This window comes from Hyla sarda, chromosome 5, assembly GCF_029499605.1.
Source record: "Hyla sarda isolate aHylSar1 chromosome 5, aHylSar1.hap1, whole genome shotgun sequence".
Classification (NCBI taxonomy): domain Eukaryota; kingdom Metazoa; phylum Chordata; class Amphibia; order Anura; family Hylidae; genus Hyla; species Hyla sarda.
This window is the reverse complement of record NC_079193.1, coordinates 310581204-310596737: the sequence shown is the minus strand read 5'-3', so window position 1 is coordinate 310596737 and position 15534 is coordinate 310581204.

Here is a 15534-nt window from a genome sequence, read left to right as displayed (position 1 = left end):
CAGTGATTCTAATGCAGTGATGCCTGTAATCTGCATGTCATGCTGAATAACAACAAGGACATGGTCTCAAATGGCAGGAGGTGCTCAACTCCAAATACAGTTGTGCATTTATGCTGGCGGAGCAGATCCTGAAATTGTGGTCCATTGCTAGGGGCAATCCCCAGCATAAAATGCATACACTGGGGGATGCCTGCAGCAGACTACACAATGGCATTCTACACCAGATGAAAGGTACAGGAATTTTGATGCACTACTGTGTTAAAATTGAGACATTAGCCAGTATATCCTTATATGAAGGACATACCTGAGCCCACCAATGCCAAGGTTTCTCAAGTGGCACGGGACCTAACATTAAACCTACCTGTGGCATATGGGAAAAAACAGGGGCCAGTGGGCAATTACAGCAGGAGTAGGTCCAACTCACAGCCCTCTACCAGGTTACCTCCAGTGTGGCTGAGCACACATACAATGGGAGGAGGGAGGCAGACTATAAGCCACACCCAAGTTGGCTGATAAGTTGCCCGTCTCAGAGGTGAACCTTAATGCTGCCTATAATAGTGATCAAGGCACATTAAATGTGGAGTTTATACACCTCCAAGTATAAGATTTAAACAACAACAAAGACGTGGTCTCAAATGGCAGGAAGTGCTCAACCCCAAATGCAGTTGTGAATTTATGCTGGGGGAGCAGATCCTGTGCTTGTGGTCCATTGCTAAGGGCAATCCTCAGCATAAAAATGCATACAATGGGGGATGCCTGCAGAAGACTACAAGTGCCACAATGGCATCCTACATCATACTGAATAACAGTATTATTTCACTAACACAGCAAACTCCCTATGCGTGTTACGACAAGGCAAAGTATTCTACACCCCTATTGAGGCTCTCTGTAGGCCATATTTAGCTGTTTTTCAAATAAATTTGGACTGAAACAATTTTTGGAGGAAAATTCAGCGAATCGGCCAAATCAAAATTTTCAAAAATTCGCTCATTTCTAGTTTTGACATTTTATCACCTGACCTTTGCCTGCACCTTGACCATTCTTGTTTCTCAAGTTTGTACTACATCGCTGTCTAGGTTTCTACCATTTTGTTCAAACAGATAGCACACAAACACTGAAGAATTTTCTTATTTATCAATGATTTATCTTCTTTTTTTCTCTCAAACAAAATAGCTTATAGTTACATCACAAGTACAAACTATAGTCACCCAAGTGCCGAAAAGTCACTTCAGTGAAGCCTTATGGACGTGGCATATGTATGAAACTCCACTGCTCCTGCCGGAGCTTTAAATGTCCTCTTTGCTTTTCGTCCAGCCTACTGTCTACTGGAGTAAGGTGGAGTCTCCAGGTGTACACACTACACCCAGTGTGCTGAGTTAACACCCAATTCTTTTTTGGTATATGTATGGTGGGTTTCTACCATTTTCTGTTTCTGACGTTATATTTGCCTTAGTGTTTTTATACCTTGTAGCCTGATCGTTGACTATGTCTAACTATTAGGACTTCTCTGATGCCCCTGCACATTGTCCAGTGGGAGGACTTGAGATGAGCGAACTTTTGAAAAACGTGATTCGGCCTATTTGACGAATTAAAAAAAAAAATGTAGTTTGATCCGAATTTATTTGCAGCAAATCTGTATTAAAAATGGCTATTTCTGGCCTACAGAAAGCCTCAATAGGGGTGTAGAACACTTTGCTGTGTTCTAACACGCATATGGAGTGCGCTGGGTTAGTGAAATAATACTGTTATTCAGTATGCCATGCAGAATGCAGGCATCTCTTTTAGAATCATTGTCGCAGAACGGCACAATGACAGAGCCTGGAGGTGGCATCAGTTTGAGGAGACCATATACTGGCTGAATGACACAGTGTTAAGGTGTTGGCAGCATGAGGTGACCATATAGTGGCTAAATGACACAGTGTGGAGGTGTTGATAGCATGAGGAGACCATATAGTGGCTGAATGACACATCCTGGAGCTGGCAGCAGCATGAGTAGACACTAGGGATTCACAATCCCTATGATACATTTTGAAATTTAAATTGAAGATTTATGTTAGCTAGTGCTACCATAAAGATTTTTTAGGCCCAGACCAAGGCCCAGCAGCATCAGTAAACCATATATTGCCTGGTTGACACAGCCTGTAGTTGGCTGAGGCATGAGGAGACCATATAGTGTCTGAATGGCACAGCCTGGAGTTGGCAGCAGCATGAGTAGACACTAGGACTTCACAATCCCTAAGATTAAAAGATGAATTATGAAATTTAAACTGAAGATTTTGGGTAGCTAGTGCTACCATAACAAAAGTTTTTATTCCCAGACTCAGGCCCAGCAGTATCAGTAAACCATATATTGGCTGAATGACACAGCCTGGGGTTGGCTGAAGCATGAGGACACCCAGGGCTTCACAATGCCTAAGAAAAAAAGACAAAGTTTGAAATTTAAACTGAAGATTTTGGGTAGCTAGTGCTACCATAACAAAAGTTTTTATTCCCAGACTCAGGCCCAGCTGTATCAGTAAACCATATATTGGCTGAATGACACAGCCTGGAGTTGGCTGAAGCATGAGGACACCCAGGGCTTCACAATGCCTAAGAAAAAAAGACAGAGTTTGAAATTTAAACTGAAGATTTTGGGTAGCTAGTGCTACCATAACAAAAGTTTTTATTCCCAGGCCCAGCAGCATCAGTAAACCATATATTGGCTGAATGACACAGCCTGGAGTTGGCTGAAGCATGAGTAGACCCCAGGGATTCACAATCCCTAAGAAAAATAAATGAAGTTTGAAATTGAAACTGAAGATTTTGGGTAACTAGTGCTACCATAACAAAAGTTTTTATTCCCAGGCTCAGGCCCAGCAGCAACAGTAAACCATATATTGGCTCAAGGACACAGCCTGGAGTTGGCTGAAGCATGAGGAGACCCCAGGGCTTCACAACCCCTAAGAAAAAAAGAAGTTTGAAATTCAAACTGAAGATTTTGGGTAGCTAGTGCTACCATAACAAAAGTTTTATTCCGGCTTTTTCCGCATCTTCTCCGGTGTCGGGGCCTTGTTTTCTGGTGACTTTATTACGTTGCGGCGCCGGGATGGCGTGCGCACAACATAATAACGACGCCAGAAAGCGAGGCCTGAACCCCGGAGAAGATGCAGAGCAGCGGAGATAGGTAAGTGAACCTGTTCGGGATGCTTAAACTACGATCCGACAGCAGTTTAAGCATTTTGCGCTGTCGGATAGCAGTTAATGCGATGGCCCCGACATATAAAAGCATTGTATGTTGATGCTGACATCAACATACGATGGCCTCTGAGAGGCCATCATATGTCGATTTGATCATATGTCGGGGCCATCGCATTTCGGGTGGGTTACTGTATATGGACCCTTGACAAATTAACAGGTTCAACATAGTACACTACTTAGATTTAGTTATGTGGTATGCACTAATGAGGACAGAAAAATGTGCTACATTAAGCTTAAAAATACTTATTTTTACCTGTGTCCCAGATTACAAAATTCCTTTATAATCAGAAATTGTCAGAATACCATCAAACTAATAAAATGATACATACGTTCTCTGAAGAAAAGGATCCTTCATTAGATGGCATTATGAGTATTGTGTGTTCCAGTGACATAAGCTCATCGGAGGAAAAGGAAAACATGATTCAACTTAATTCTGCAACTGAAGAACCACAACAAAGAATGAACGACTTAAAGCCTACTGGAACTGAGGAACTTCAAAATGGTAAAGCTACCACCTGGAATAGTCAGTTAATTCCAACAGCCGGTGGCCAGTATCACCAGTTCCCTGTTTCTGCTAGTCCTTGGTAATATTCCTTTTATTACTGGTCTGGTATCAACATGATAATAATGCTAGGAATGTAACGCAAGGATACCCACATGTTTCCTACAATGCACAGTCAATATATGGAGACCATATAGTGGCTGAATGACATAGCGTGGAGGTGACTGAAACATGAGGAGACCATATAGTGTCTGATTGGCACAGCCTGGAGTTGACAAAAGCATGATGAGACAATTGAAATATAAGAATTTTAAATAGAAATTTAAGATTTTGAAACTGAAATTGAGGATTTTGAAATGGACTTTTTAACTCCCAAGTGTTAGTGTCCCGAGCCCCGGTGTGTGGGTACAAAGGACCTAATCTAACAAGGAGTTAACATGAGGAGACCATATAGTGTCTGAATGGCACAGCCAAGAGTTGGTGGCAGATGAGGAGACAATAGGGCCTCACAATCGCTAAGAAAAAAAGAGGAATTTTGACATTTCCATTGAAGATGTATGGTACCTAGTGCTTCCATAAACATATATAGGTAATGTCCTAGGCCCAGCAGCATCACTAAACCATGTAGTTGCTGAATGACACAGACAGGAACAGTCAGCAGCAGGAGTACACATAACCCCTAAGATTGAAAGATCAATGTTAAAATCTCTTTTAAGCATGTATGCAAGCTAGTGCTAACATTTAAAAATGTAATGCCCAATCCCAGCAGCAGCAGCAAGCCGAGTAGTTCCTGAAACACACAGCCAGGAACAGGCATCAGCAGTACAGAAGAGCGTTTTGTAACCCCTTACATGAAAGATCAATGTTGAAATCTCTATTAAGCATATATGTTAGCTAATGCTAAGATTCAAAAATGTAGGGCCCAAGCCCAGCAGTATCAGTAAGCCAAGTAGTTCCTGAAACACACAGTCAGGAGCAGGCATCTAGAGTACACAAGAGGGTTTAATAACCCCTTACATTGAAAGATCAATGTTGAAATCTCAATTAAGCATGTATGTAAGCTAGTGCTAACATCCATAAAATTTAAGGCCCAAGCCCAGCAGCATCAGTAAGCCAAGTAGTTCCTGAAACACACAGTTAGGAACAGGCAGCAGCAGTACTCAAGAGGGTTTAATAACCCCTAAGATTGAAAGATCAATGTGGAAATCTCTACTGAAAAGGTATGTTACCTTGTGCTATCATCAAAGAATTTAAGGCCTAAGCCAAGCAGCATCACTAAGCACAGTAGTTCCGGAAACACAAAGCCTGGAGCAGGCAGCAGGATGCGTACATAAGAGGGCTTCACAACCCCTAACATTAAAAGATCAATGTTGAAATCTCTATAGAGCCTGTATGTTTACTAGTTCTATCATAAAAAATTGTAGGTAATATCCAAGACAGTCCCAGCAACATCAGAAAACATTATATTGGCTGAATGACACAGCCTGGAGGTGGGGGAAAGCATAAGGAGCCCATATAGTGTCTGAATGGTACTGCCTGTAGGTGGCCGAAGTATGAGGAGACCAGATAGTGGCTGAATGGCACAGCCTGGAGTTGTCAGAAGCATAAGGAGACAAAATAGTGGCTGAATGAAACAGCCTGGAGGAGTCCTGAAAGTGACCCGTGACAGAGTGTGTGGTGGGTTGCAATACCAGTACCTGGGGATGAAGGTGGCCTGAATGTTTGTAACTGGGGTGTAGTCCCTTAAATCTGTTTGGCACTATCCATATTTGTGAAGTGTCAGTTTAGCACCATGGTCAATCTACTCTGATGCATCTGACATTGGCGGGTTGTGGACAGACAAGTACTCCTTGGGGTGACTATGGCCCCCGCCGCATTAAACACCCGCTCTGATGGCACACTACTGACCTGGCAGGACAGCTTTTCCAGGGCAAACTGCTAGTGGTGGCCATAAATCAAGTTTGGCTGCCCAGAAGTCCAGCGGATCGTCAAGGTTTGTTTCCATGGCCATGTCAAGGTATTCCACCACCTGCTGGGGAGTTGCTTCATTATGCGGGTGAAGAAAGGTACTCATCAGCGACTGTAAACTCAGGCTGCTGCTGATGGAGCTGGTACTGCTCCTGCCACGCCACCCCTCCCCAGCAGCCATGGCAGTGGAAGGTGAGCATAGAGGGCCCCCGAATAAGACCTGGGAGAGGATGGACGATGGCGCCGATGAGCATCGGCACACTGATTACGTAGGATGTCTCTGTAGTAGGTCAGTTTGTCCTACCTCTCAGTAGGTGTGGAAAAGGCCCCCATTTTGTGCCGGTAGCGAGGGTCCAATAATTTGGAGAGCCAGAAGTCATCTTGCTGCCGAATGTTTACAATCTTGCCATTTGTGCAAGTGACTCAGAGGGACTCGCTGCCGCAATCTCCACTGCATACTGCCACAGAGTGCCTGGGTCCTCTGTCTCGCCTTCCTCATAACCCTCTAGCTCCTTAGTTGATCATGCTCCTCCTCTCCTGTCAGATGACTAGAAACACCCACCATCTCATGAAACCTAAACTGTGCTCCACTGTGCCCCTTATCCTCTTCCTCCAGTTCAGCCCCCACAGGGCTCATGTGGCTGTGAGATGTAGGCTCAACGACCCCATTGCCCTTACCAGCTATTGTTTCCAACACATGTTGTAGGAAATTAAGCAGTGGAATGACGTAATTCATCTCATAATCATGGCACCTTACTAATAATGTGGCTTCCTCAAAGAGCCTGAGCAAATGTCAGGTGTCACGTATGAGCTGCCATTGGTTCACATTGAAGTTACACAGAGTAGTACCCCTATTCGCTTGGATCATCAAGAAATCAGTGATGGCTTTTCTCTGTTCGAACAGTCAGTCCAACATATGGAGGGTGGAATTCCAACGTGTGGCAATGTCACAAATCCGACTATGTTGTGGGATACCGTTCTGACGCTGCAGCTCAAGGAGGGTGTGCTTTGCAGTGTACGAGTAGCTGAAGTGCATGCAAGGTTTCCTTTCCATTGTTAGGATGTCTTGCAAATGGGGGAACACTTCAGGAACTGCTTCACAACCAGATTGAACATGTGTGCCATGCGCATGGCTCTGCCTTCCTTGTCGCATGGAGTAAGCCATGCTCCGATTTCTTTACGAATGACTTTTAGCATTTCCTCCCCTGTGTGACTCTTTTTACCAAGGCAAACCATGTGAAGAACAGTGTGACATTGCCGTGGCCTGAGCACATGGTTTGCTGAAGGGCCACTGAGACTTGTCCGGGCAGTGGAGGCTGAGGACACTGTGGAGGATGAGGAGGCAGAGTCGCACACTGTCACAGGACCAACGGGCTGAGAGCATGGAGGAGGAAGCGACTCACAGGACCAACAGGCTGAGAGCGGGGAGGAGGAAGAGGCTCAAGGACTGGACCTTCTCTTCCACAAAATTGTGCAGGGCTAGTACTGCCTTCTTCTCAAAGAAATGAGGGCATGGAACTCTCCACCTTGGCTTGGCAAAAAGCCATCAGTTCTCTGAAAGGTGCAGAGTCCACCACTTAAAAAGGGAGGGACTGCAGCACCTGCAACTTAGAAAGGAGCACATTCAGCTTCTGTGCTGTTGGATGAGTGGGCGCATACTGTTGTCTCTTGTACATGACTTTGCGGATGGATTGTTGGCGGAATGGGTTACTAAAAGTAGGAGGAGCAGGAGCATCTGGAGCGACAGAAGTAGGGTATGACACACAGCTCCCTTCAGCTGAGATGGTGGAGCCTTGGCTGTCTGAAAGAGGAGCGGAATGCCACTGGGTGATGCAGCAGGCTGGACAACTACATCGGAGCCACGGTTCTCCCAGGCCACTTTATGGTGGGGAAGCATATATTGACGCAGGGCCAAGGTGCCAACATTGGGACCCTGGCCATGCTTCACCTTCTGCCAACATATCTTACATGTGGCTATGTGAACCTCCTCCGGATGCTTGATGAAAAATTGCCACTAAGCCGAATAGCTGATTTTCCCCCCAACAGTCTGTACTAATTGACTGCTACTGCCGCCATCTCCAGGAACCCCTGTTCCACTACCTCCCAGGAAAGCAGGATGCTACTAAGCAGGTGGTCTCCCCCGGGCATGTTTGGCCACCACGCTGACTGCCAACCATGCTACCTCCTTGCTGGCTCAGCTGCTGCCTCACAGGCAACCTGCAACTCTCTTCTCCTGATGATGATGAAGCCCCTTCTGCACCCGGCTCCCAATTGCGATCGGCTTCATCATCATCAACAAGTGTCTGCACGTCACTGATGTCCTCCTAGGATTTCTCAACAGTGTCTGCTTCAGGACCCTGAACCCTGGCAACACCGCCTCCCACATCACTCTCCTCATCACTACTTGCCCGCCCAACGGAGGAAGCCGCAGATGTCTCCTCAGATTCTTTGCTGGGCAGTAGCTGCTGACTGTCCTCTATTAGATTGTCCTTAGTGAATAGTGGAGCTGAACCCACAGCATAAGATACTTCTGTAGGAAAGGGAACAGCAAAGGACAGAGGAAATTGAAGGACAGGGACTGCTCCCGGGCCATGCCAACTGAGGGTTGTGTCTGAGGAACCCACCGACTGTTGACTGGGGGTGTCAGATGTCACTTGTGATGAAGTGGATGACTGTGTTAACCAATCAACGACGGCTGATGGGTTGCTGGTCGAGACACGACCGCCAGCTGATAATGGGAGCTCAGGCCTCTCACAGCGACTCCTGCTGCCACTCGCCCCTAGTCTGCTGCGACCTTTGCCTGAAGGATTTAGGCCTCTGCCAATCCTCTGTGCAGGTCCTGGCACTTCTCTACCTGGCATACTTAGTGCGTATATGAGGGGAGTACAATACCCTTCACTACGCTTAAAACAGTATTTGTCTAGAACAGCAGCAGGTGTGCACTTTTGGCTGGCCTTTCACAGTATGTAGGCCCTTGACAGATTAACAGGTACAAAATAGTACACTACTTAGATGTACGTATGCGGTATGCACTGATGAGGGCAGTAAAATGCGCTACAGTACCCTTAAAAAACATATTTTTGTAAAACACCAGCAGTACACAACAGTGCAGCAGCCAAAAAAGCTGTGTACTAAACACAAAATTGCACTCTGTCACAGACTATTAGGAATGGACTGTTGGGTATTATACCGTCTTTAGACTAGTACAAGCAGTAGATGATTTTTTTGTGGAACAAAGACACTGAATTATGCCGAAAAATTATTCCTGCCTCCTCTGCTAAGGTTTATGAAGTTGATGCAGCTTGTTGAAATGTATGAGGCAACACACAGCTATCTGCACCTCTCTGTAATACAATGCTGAAGAAAGTAACTGGGAGCTTAATGCCTGCAGCTGCAGAAAAAATCCTTTTCAGTGAAAAAAACAATGCTCTCCGTCCACGAGAACACTGATGTGACTAGGAGGATGTTAAACGCTGCTGGAATGCGCTTTTGTCTGCAGTGTAATGAATGAAGTGGCTGGCCGCAATATGGCTGCCGATTATATAGGGCTGTGACATCACAGGGGTGACTGGCTGCTGATAGGCTGCATCCTGCATGTGACGCATGTGATTCAGGGTCATACCGCCTACTTCCCTTCCTGCCTTGCCTTCCCACCTTTCCATCGTCCCTTGCCCCATGTACTGACATGTGGATTCTCCAATTTAGATGCCCTAGAGCCTGGAACGCTGTAAAATGGAGTTTAATGAAGCGATTCGCACAATAGAATATTCATATTTTTGCTAATCGAATATTTCCTGAAATTTGTAATGAATTTGGGTTCGTCAGCTTCGATTCGCTCATCTCTAGTAAGGACCATCGCCTATTTGGGGGCCACTGTTTAGGGTGATTGTCCAAGTAGGTAAGAACAAGCGGTTTGGGCATGCGTCAGTCTGCAACTCCTCCCTACCCCATACATGACACTATTCCCATATTTATGGACTGTCCTATCTATCTATCTATCTATCTATCTATCTACAAATAGAGGAGAATCAGCACATCAGAAGAGAGGGTCAGTGTAGGGTTCCAGCTATGCAAGGCTTAAGTCCACAACCCTGTATTACTTCCACAACAAAAGATCATAGCAGCACAACCATATAGCAAAGAAGTGAAGCTTTATTTCAACACCACAGTGCCATAGCAACGTTCAACCATTTTTGTCAAAAAAGTGAGAGTCGGTCGAAACGTTGCTACTAGTGATGAGCGAATCAAATCTGACAAAGTCGAATTCATTGTGAATTTCATGAAAAATTCTATTCGGACAGAATCCAAACTTTGACGCGATTCGAAATAACAAATTTCTTCATTAGCGACACTCCTGCGATCGTCCTGAATAATGTATAGGTGTGAGCGGCTTTCTCCTGCGCTGCTCCATGCTGGGAGCTGTAGTACCTGCATTAATAGACAGATCGCAGCGGGTGTTATTTCTGATTAATAGAATTCACATCCCTGGCCGGCCAGAGTATAGTGCAGAGATGTCTGTCAAAATTCATCCGTTAAGACCCGTTATAACATCCATCGCGTACCGTAATTTTATGGCCATTTTAACATCTCTGCCTACAGATTCCCGCAGCCCGGACTACTACTACTCCCATCATGGAACAGACTTGTTTCCATGATGGCAGTAGTAGTTCCCTGGCTGCGGGAGTCTGCCAGTGGCTGGGGAGACTACATTAGTGTTTGAACTACAACCCTCATCATGGAACAGACTTAACATTACTAATAAAAATACTCGATTTTTTTTTTAATTATGCGAATCGGCCAAAGCGAATTTTTCTTAAATTCGCCCATCTCTTATTACTACTATGGCACTGTGCTGTTGAAATAAAGTCTCACTTCTTTGCTACACTGTTCAAAAAAATAAAGGGAACACTAAGATAACACATCCTAATCGTATGAAATACTTTCGTCTTTACATAGTTGAATGTGCTGACAACAAAATCAAACAAAAATGATCAATGGAAATCAAATGTATCAACCCATGGAGGTCTGGATATGGAGTCACACTCAAAATCAAAGTGGAAAACCACACTTCAGGCTGATCCAACTTTGATGTAATGTCCTTAAAACAAGTCAAAATGAGGCTCAGTAGTGTGTGTGGCCTCCACGTGCCCATATGACCTCCCTACAATGCCTGGGCATGCTCCTGATGAGGTAGTGGATGGTCTCCTGAGGGATGTCTTCCCAGACCTGGACTAAAGCATCCACCAACACCTGTCTGTGTGTGCAATGTGGCATTGGTGGATGGAGCGAGACATGATGTCCCAGATGTGCTCAATCAGATTCAGCTCTGGGGAACGGGCGGGCCAGTCCATAGCATCAATGCCTTCCTGCATTGTCTTGCATTAGGAGGAACCCAGGGCCAACTGCACATCATATGGTCTCACAAGGTCTGAGGATCTCATCTTGGTACCTAAGGGCAGTCAGGCTACCTCTGGCAAGCACATGGAGGGGCTGTGTGGCCCCCAAAGAAATGCCACCCCACATCATTACTGAACCACCACCAAACCAGTCATGGTAGTGGAATGTCCAGCAACAGAACATTTTCCACAGTGTCTTCAGACTCTGTCACGTCTGTCACTTGTGCTCAGTGTGAACCTGCTTTCCTCTGTGAAGAGCACAGGGCGCCAGTGGCGAATTTGCCAATCTTGGTGTTCTCTACCAAATGCCAAACGTCCTGCACGGTGTTGGGCTGTAAGCACAGGCCCAACTGTGGATGTTGGGCCCTCATACCACCCTCTTGGAGTCTGTTTCTGACCGTTTGAATGGACACATGCACATTTGTGGCCTGCTGGAGGTCATTTTGCAGGACTCTGGCAGTGCTCCTCCTGTTCCTCCTTGCACAAAGGTGAAGGTAGTGGTCCTGCTGCTGGGTTGTTGCCCTCCTACGGCCTCCACCACGTCTCCTGATGTACTGCCCTGTCTCCTGGTAGCGCCTACATGCTCTGGACACTACGCTGACAGACACAGTAAATCTTCTTGCCACAACTTGCATTGATGTGCCATCCTGGATGAGCTGCACTACCTGAGCCCCTTGTGTGGGTTGTAGACTCCGTCTCATGCTACCACTAGAGTGAAAGCACAGCCAGCATTCAAAAGTGACCAAAACATCAGCCAGTAAGCATAGGAACTGAGAAGTGGTGAAGCGGAGTTTGGTCACTACCTGCAGAACCACTCTTGCTAATTGCCTATAATTTCCACCTGTTGTCTGTTCCATTTGCACAACAGCATGTGAAATTGATTGTCAATCAGTGTTGCTTCCTGAGTGGACAGTGTGATTTCACAGAAGTGTGATTGACTTGGAGATACATTGTGTTGTTTAAGTGTTCCCTTTATTTTATTAAGCAGTGTATATGGACTTGCTGCTATGATCTTTTGTTCTATCTATCTATCTATCTATCTATCTACCTATCTACCTATCTATCCATCTATGAAAAGTAGATGCCCACAGCACACAAGACCATAATTGAAAAAAGTGAGGTGTTTATTCCATCAATACAGTGTTACTGGAAAGCTATGTTTCAAAAGCCTCACGCTGTCTTTCTGAAGCTTTTTATATAAATTGATTCCATTGATTCATATATCCGCATAAGGCTGTGTTCACACAGTGTATTTCAGGCATATTTTATTTTTAAAACAATGTGCTGCATGCAACTCTATGGGAAAGTTCACACTGTTTAGAAAAAATTAATACAAAAAATATGTTAATTTTTTTTATTGTATTGTGTGCAACTACTGTACAGAACTTTTAGACTTTACAGTAGCACATCAAAGGAAAAATGCAAAGTTGTAAAAGGGGTTGACGCATAACTGGAACTGCGGTCATCTGGTTCACCATTTTATACAAAACAAATAGATGCAGCGCACCATGCAACTGAAATCAAAATAGGTGATTTATTCCATGGCAATGTGAGTCACATAAAAACTGTAGTCTCTACAATAAGGTCCTTTATGAATTTTGTTTTTCTAACTACATTCATGAATTTTCAATACATAGTAAATCAGCAGATATCAATAGTAAGAGCCTATACTAAACCATGAAAAGTTTGAACAGGACAGTCTCAACAGAGGCCTTGTTAATCCATAAAACACAGTACAATCAATGTTTTATATGAATTGACAGCATTCTCATAGCATTTTGTCAATATTACTTATTGTTGGAAGATTTGTAACCACTTAGATATCATGTACACTAAAATGTCCAGATTAACCAAGCATGGATTAACCAGATTGACTTCCAGTGAGCAAAAGGGAATTGTTTCATGACACAGTTGGTATTGCAAAAGTTTATTGATTGGTTTCTGTGCAGAACATCTTGAGGCAAATGTAAGCTTTTGTCTAAAAATCAAGGTTGACTGTGCGATCTGAGGAAGGTGGACAGAATAGTGATGTGCAAAATAAAGCAAAAATAGCTTACAAAATCCAATGTTAAATAGAAATGGAAATCTTACATTTTACACACACACACACACACACACACACACACACACACACACACACAAACGTACACTGCTCAAACAAAATAAAGGGAACACTTAAACAACACAATGTAACTCCAAGTCAATCACACTTCTGTGAAATCCCACTGTCCACTCAGGAAGCAACACTGATTGACAATCAATTTCACATGCTGTTGTGCAAATGGTACAGACAACAGCCGTAAATTATGGGCAATTAGCAAGACACCCCCAATAAAGGAGTGGTTCTGCAGGTAGTGACCACAGTCCGCTTCACCACTTCTCCGTTCCTATGCTTCCTGGCTGATATTTTGGTCACTTTTGAATACTGGCGGTGCTTTCACTCTAGTGGTAGCATGAGATGGAGTCTACATCCAGGATGGCACATCAATGCGAGCTGTGGCAAGAAGGTTTGCTATGTCTGTCAGCGTAGTGTCCAGAGCATGGAATCGCTACCAAGAGACAGGCCAGTACATCAGGAAACGTGAAGGAGGCCGTAGGAGGGCAACAACCTAGCTGCAGGACCGCTACCTCCGCCTTTGTGCAAGGAGGAGCATGAGGAGCACTGCCAGAGCCCTGCAAAATGACCTCCAGCTGCCCACAAATGTGCATGTATCTACTCAGATTGTCAGAAACAGACTCTATGAGGGCCCGACATCCACAGTGGGGGTTGTGCTTACAGCCCAACACCATGCAGGATGTTTGGCATGTGCCAGGGAACACCAAGATTGGTAGATTCACCACTGGTGCCCTGTGCTCTAAACAGATGAAAGCAGGTTCACACTGAGCACATGTGACAGACGTGACAGAGTCTGGAGACACTGTGGAGAACATTCTGCTGCCTGCAACATCCTCCAGCATGACCCATTTGGCGGTGGGTCAGTAATGGTGCACGGTGGCATTTTTTGGGGGGACGGATAGCCCTCCACGTGCTTTCCAGAGGTAGCCTGACTGCCACTAGGTACCGAGATGAAATCTTCAGACCCCTTGTGAGACCATATTCTGGTGCAGTTGGCCCTGGGTTCCTCCTAATACAAGACAATGCTAGACCTCATGTGGCGGGAGTGTGCCAGCAGTTCCTGCAAAAGGAAGGCATTGATTCTATGGACTGGCCAGCCCATTTCCCAGACCTTAATCAGATTGAGCACATCTGGGACATCATGTCTTGCTCCATCCACCAACGCCACGTTGCACCACAGACTATCCAGGAGTTGGCGGATGCTTTAGTCCAGGTCTGGGAGGACATCCCTCAGGAGACCATCCATCACCTCATCTGGAGCATGCCCAGGCATTGTAGGGAGGTCATACGGGCACGTGGAGGCCACACCCACTACTGAGCCTCATTTTGACTTGTTTTAAGGACATTACATCAAAGTTGGATCAGCCTGTAGTGTGGTTTTCCACTTTGATTTTGATTTTGAGTGTGACTCCATATCCAGACCTCCATGGGTTGATAAATTTGATTTCCATTGATAATTTTGTGTCATTTTGTTGTCATCACATTCAACTATGTAAAGACGAAAGTATTTCATACGATTAGTTCATTGATTCAGATCTAGGATGTGTTATCTTAGTGTTCCCTTAAATGTTAGCAGTATATATATATATATATATATATATATATATATATATATATATATTATTATTATTATTATTACATAAAACACAATTAAATAATCAATACTTTCTTTCTTGGACCCTTTGGAGTGCTTCTTTTTTGTAATATTGGTTTCACTACATGATCAAAGTCTATAGTGCTGCTGCATTTGTTTTTTTTATATAGTGTCCCCAGTTAAATGGGTACTCCGCCCCTAGGCATCTTATCCCCAGGATAGTGGATAAGATGTCTGATCACGGGGGAACCCGCAGCTAGGATCCCCAAATGTTTGGAGCAGGTGGCTGGGGGTCATTATATAATGGCCACGCCCCTCATGACATCACATCACATCTCCTTAATGCAACGCCATGCTACCTCCCATAGACTTGCATTGAGGGGGCATGTCAAGACACCACAAGTGGAGTGGCTGTGACATCACGATTGCGGCCGCCCACATCAAGCATTCCAACAAAATGTTCCGAATGCTGGAGCAGCAGAGTACCCTTTTAAGAATGGTAGCAAAAAGTAATAATTAAACAAATTATTTCTAGCAGAAATGGTTATTATTAGTGGTTACTGAACACTACTAACACTACTAACAGCACAGCACACTTAATTGTTACAGAAACCAACTTTAATGGCAAGACTTTGGCCCAGATTTTTCAAGCTGTGTGAGAGAAAAAGTGGAATGATTTTCCCACAGCAACCAATCACAGCTCAGCTAACGAGCTCTGGTA